This window comes from Phyllobates terribilis, unplaced genomic scaffold (assembly GCF_046119375.1).
Source record: "Phyllobates terribilis strain yellow unplaced genomic scaffold, ASM4611937v1 Scaffold_8__6_contigs__length_399053987, whole genome shotgun sequence".
Classification (NCBI taxonomy): Eukaryota; Metazoa; Chordata; class Amphibia; order Anura; family Dendrobatidae; genus Phyllobates; species Phyllobates terribilis.
Window position 1 is genome coordinate 120,980,909 of NW_027362768.1, and position 6,000 is coordinate 120,986,908.

Consider the following 6,000-nt stretch of genomic DNA (forward strand, 5'->3'; position numbering starts at 1 on the left):
CTGTGCCTCCATATAGTTAAAGTGCCTTTATTCTGTAGCCCAGCGCAGGACGAGCAATGAAATGATGTCATCTCTTCTCCAGACCTCCCTGACCTTTTGCAGACTACAGGGAGCAGTTATCTCTTTACTCTGTCACCTTTATCATTATAATTAATGTGGACCTACTGCCAGACCAGCCCATCTGGCATTTGCCAGAATTGCCAGATTGCCAGTCCAGCCCTGCATGATTTACATCCCACCTTCTGTATCATATCTACCTTTTATGAAGGTTTGTATTCCCACTAGTCTTAGATGTGGGAATTTCATTGATTAAACCTGACCTGCAAGTGGTACTAGAATCAGTGTCTGGCAGTTTAATTGGAACCATTAAGAAATCTGTCTATTGTACTTAAAGTGATAAAGGCTTTGAAAAACTGACCTGATATACATTTTCTGCCCCAAGAATCCATTGCTTACTTACATGGAAAATTCACTATGACAGCTAAGTCATCACTTACACATGCTAAATTAGATCTCTTCCAAGTGTCTTGTAATGTCATTATTAGCACTCTAATACATTGACATAAAATATAGTCTTGTGAGGAAATGGACTAAAGACGCGATATAAAATGTCACAGTATATTTGGATCACTTTAAGGAAAATCCTATTTTAAACACAGAAAGTGTCTCCCACCTAAGACATATAGGATCTAGTCAATCTCTTGGCTGTCTGTGCCTTCAGCATATTTCACAGAGAAGACGTAGGAAATGGTGCGCATTGTACCAAACAATGACAGTATGGTCTGATACGTCTGAACCCAAGTTGCTCTTCTCTATTTAGTATAATGGACAGGTTGCAAAGGAAAGGAAATGAGTAGCTGTGCAATTTATTTTTATTTTAAGAAAATTTGTCATTGCTCTGGAAATGTCTGTTTCGGGGTATGTGCACACTGAGTATGAGTTTTCGGAGTGGAAACTGAACAGAAACTCCAGGTGTAATACCATTAAAAAATAATTGTTTTCTCCCCATGAAATAAAAATTCTGGAACATCTTTTTTTCCAACTGCATTGTGCGGTTCCTCTGTTATTCCTCCTGGAAATATATAAATCAATTGTCAACTGTGTTACCAGTCCAATTGTCAATGATATGTATTTTCATTCACCTCTTATAGTGTTAAACTATGTAGGGGCAAGATATGAAAAGGGAGATACAGAAATAAACGCCATCTGTTCTTAAAGATAAAACTGTTATCTACAGTATAAAGCTCCAAAGGTAAAGAATAGAATTTCTTGTCGTGTTATATATATGTAGGATGATTCGCATTCTATACTTCAAATCTAATTTTACAGGATTGTCTCTATGGTCCTGATGGCTGATGTTAGAAACTATGCAATTTATGTATACTTTCTCATCTATAGATATAAGTTTTGTCCAGGGGCATCTATGAATGAATCTATTCTCATGGATGAAGCAAATGAATGTAAAGCAACAGTATTCTACCCTCCCTTTTCCTCCCGGTCTACAGCTTATATGCAAAGTGATGCATCTCCGTGGTTACAGACTACAAAGAAACCCCATGTAGTCTGATCCCTATGTTTTGCTAACATACCAAATGTAAGACACTACAGCTTTCATTTGTGGTCTTTAACCATGTAATCACAAAGCAGGAGGATTTTTTAAAAGATGTATTCATATTCATAGGATAGGGAATAATTTATTAATACCATGGGGTCCAACTGCTCTGGAACCAGTTCCATAGACAATGTATGGAGCTGAGGTCAAGCATGCACACTTCCACTCCATTCAAGACAAAAGTCCAGTTCTCGTAATTCTGGAGATCCGTGCTCAAGATTACTTGGGGAGGTGTTATAGATAGGAGATAATTTTCTGATTGCTGGGGTCCAACGGCTCTGGAACCAGTTCCATAGACATTTAATGGCATGATAGTGTGCATACTTGATGTCCACTCCATTCAATACGAGAGCCCCGCTCTCAAAATTCTGGAGTCCTTTTCTCAGGATTGCTGCAGGCACTATGGGATATTTTACTAATTGCTGGGGATCTAACTGCTCTGGAACCAGTCCCATAGACAATGAATGGAGTGGAATTACAGTATGCATACTTTACCTTTTCTCTATTCAAGATGGGAGCCTAACTCTGGAGCCCTGTTCTTAGGCTTGCTGCAGTTGCTATCAAAAAGGGTTAACTAACTAATTTCTTGGGGTACAACTGCTCTTAAATCAGTCCCTTTGGCCATGAATTGAGAGCTCGGTTTTTGTGATTCCAGGGCCTAATTCTCAGGATTGCTGGGATTGCTATGGATAGGGGATAATTTATTGATTGCTGGAGGTTCAACTCACCTGGAACCAGTCCCATAGACAATGAATGGAGCAGATGTCAAGAAGAGAGACAAGTTTTCTTGATTTCACAGCCTCGTTCTCAGGATTTCCAGGATTGCTATGGATAGGAGATAATTTACTGATTGTTGGAGGTCCAAATCATCTGGAACTAGTCTATAGACAATGAATAGAGCAAATATCAAGATGAGAGCCCAGTTCTCGTGATTCTGGAGCCTAGTTCTCAGGACTGTTGGCGTGGCTATGGTTAGGGGATAACTTTCAATTCTAGAGTTACACCGGTAACTCGCACACCTACTCAGCACCATCATACTCACTGCGGTCTCCACTCTGCTTCTCATTGTGTCAGGCTGTATCGCTGAGTTGCCTCTTGCAGCACTCCCAGCACTGCTGCTTCTTCCTGTTCTCTCCACCTGGCTATAGGGAGGCGCAGCTAGACTTTGTAGGAATTTAACCTTCTCGTTACCAACCTGGCTTGCATACCCATTCAGTCTGACCTCTCCATTCCTGACCTTTGAACCTCGTCTGCCTGCCCCAACTTCGGACTGTCTGACTATGTCTCTTTCTGTGCCCTCTGTACCATGTATCCATTTGTTGACCCGTTGGTCAACTGCTGCGATCTGGACACTGCTCTGGAATGGCAACTGGTGGCTGCCCTACAGCTCAAGCCTATCCTCACCATCAGAGGCTCTAGTTAAGACCAGGTAGCCACTTAGTCACGCACCTCCAGGGTAAGCCCAACCAATGGTGCTGTGGGTCCACACCCACCATCGTCAAAACTAGGAATAACCCTTTAAACCAGACAAATTTCTACATTTCTTATAAATTGGAGCTATAGAGATGATCGCATAGCCATTTATCTTAAGTGGCTCTCAGTCCAGTTCTTGTTCTGCCAACATTTATTCTTCCCAATCCTAAATGATGATGCATTTGCTTTTAATAAGAGAAATGGATACATTGCTGCCCAACACGTCTGATGGCACCTTATCTCCTCTAAAAACAAAAAGATTGAAAGATTGGACATTGACATGTTACATGCCCAATCCTCTTTTGCTTCGGCATCATCTTTAAGTGGAGAGTCCTAACTTTTCTCTCCACCTTTTTTTAGATCATCAACACATGCTGTGCCCTCTTTACATTCATAGATAAGAGCATATGTTCCTGTACTGCACCATTAGATATATCACAAACCTGAAAAAAATATCTCCTCCATAAATTTTAACTGAACAAATGTGTGTTCACCATCACTTATATTCTGTGCTCACCTGACTACTGGAATACAATAATGTGCCCATACTTAATATGTAGATGTCCTGGTTTGCCCATAAGATTTATTTTAAGCTGTAACTTTGGAAAACACGAACCAGCCCCCTCCACGTCCTGCATACTTGATAATACAGCTAAATATTAATTATCGAGGTACACCTTTTTATATTGCTTTTCCTATTTACAGCTGAATCTAAAACCTAAATGAATGGTCGTCGTGTACCATGTGCAAATGGAACATACAAACAAAACTTCAATTACATTTAATAGCTAAAACTATTACAGAAATGGCTTGTGAAATACCGAAGAGAATTGAGTGCAATAATTCATTGGAGAAAGTGCTGAATATTAAGCAAATGTAACCTCCCTCAGAGTTCTGCTTTAACCCCCCTAAGTCATTTTGGAGGATATATTTAAATGTTGAAAGCTTCTAGGAATAGATTGGCCATTTCCCTAGATATTTGCTTCAGATAAGCATTTTATCATGACAATCACAGATTCCTCTTCATCCTCTATTATCTTTTCAAACACGTCACTGTAAAGAGCACATGCTAAAATGAGATTTAGATACTTTATCTAAGCTTTCAAGCTGGAAAAGTATGGAGTGGATTACGTGCAATTGATTAATTTTGATGCTGTCAGTTTTTCTGAAATATTACACGTATTCACAGCCTTTGTGATACCTAAATGACCAGAATAAAGACAGTAAAGATATTATGCAAATGAAAGGTTCATTTCAAGTGACCTAGAAAAATGTACCACCCTGATCAGTCTGTATGTTATGAAGGAGGCATATATTACCATGGCCGTAGAATAGATAACTTTTTAAGGGTTTACCTGGTAATATATAAATAAGGCTTAAAGCACCACTCCTGCATTTTTTTTATTGCAGTAGAGTGGTGCTAAAAATCTAAATTTCCTGCCCCTAGTATTATACATACCAAATGCCGTCTTCATCTTTTATCAGCACCACTGTGGTTAGTCTTCTGCAGGTTGTGACCTGCTGGATTGCTTAAGTGTTTTCTGGAGTGATCCGGAAGTCACAACATCGACATGTCAGAGAGCCGGAAGGAGGCCGGAACGAGGCCGGAACGAGGCCCTCATAGACTTACATTGGGAACTTGTGACCGTTACCTCTGACTTCTGATCGGTCAGAAGTTGCGGACATGACACAAGATTGTGGTACATCACCAGAGTGATGTCAGGAAGAGCTAAAGATGGTGGATGGTAGGTGTAAGACTATGATCAGGGAGCTTCCATTACAGCTCTGAAAGAAAAAAAAACTCTGGAGTGGTGCTTTAAAGGAAAGTTAACAGCTTACCCAGGTCCCACAAACTGCCACCATGTATTTATTGGTATGAGAATACCCTAACAAGCTCTTTTTATTCTCTAAAGGATTACTACATAAAACTATTTTAGATCTTTTAAGGAAGAGAAGCTGATGCCACTTAAAATTTAAACGCATTTTTATTAACAAATATGCAAGCAAATCACAAAAAAGTTAAAAAGGGGAATCAATGCAGAAAATACAGTACTTACAGGATATATAAACCATCCCTTCACTAATACACTAATTCCTGTACACTAATCCACCAGGAAGAAGCAAGATGTGAAACGCGCATTGGGGTCCTGGACTTCACTCCCGGGTTGTATATTGTTCTCCTCCTTTTATATGAATTTACATGGTTGTACTGTTTTCCTATCAGTGTATTACCACAATAAGTCACTGTTGTGTTCTACAATCTGCTGGTCTGCTCTCTTGAACTATACCTTTACCTCCACTATATTATTAAGTGGCTATGCTTACCTATACAACGACACTATAGACACAAAAGCATTGGGACACCTGCATATTACATCTACAGGAGCTTGTATGACCTCCCATTCTGAATCCATAGGCATTAATATGGATTTGGTCCCTTTGCAGCTATAAGGCTATGTGCCCACGATGCAGAAATGAAGCAGAACATTTCTGCAGCATTTCTGCATCTCCCTGGCAGAAAAAATGCATGCAGATTGTGCATGCGTTTTTCCTGCAGAATACATGCGGATTCACATGCAGATTCACATACGTTAACGCATGTGTTTCCGCATGCGGACTGACAAGCTCTTTCCAGGCAATAGCATCACTTGGAAAGTGCTTGACAACTAGGTCACACTGTATTAATCCATGCAAACGGCATGAATTTATACAGTGTGACCGTAAAAATAAAAAAAATAAAGCTATACTTACCTCCGATGCCCCGGAGTGTGCTGTCGCGCTCCTTCCTGGCTTCTTCCGGGTTGCCGGCATCTCGCGAGACAGCCTGCGGTCACATGACCGCGATGTCATCTCAGGTCCTGGAAGGAGAAGCGCTGCAGGGGCCGCCGGACAGGTGAATATAAACTTTATTTATT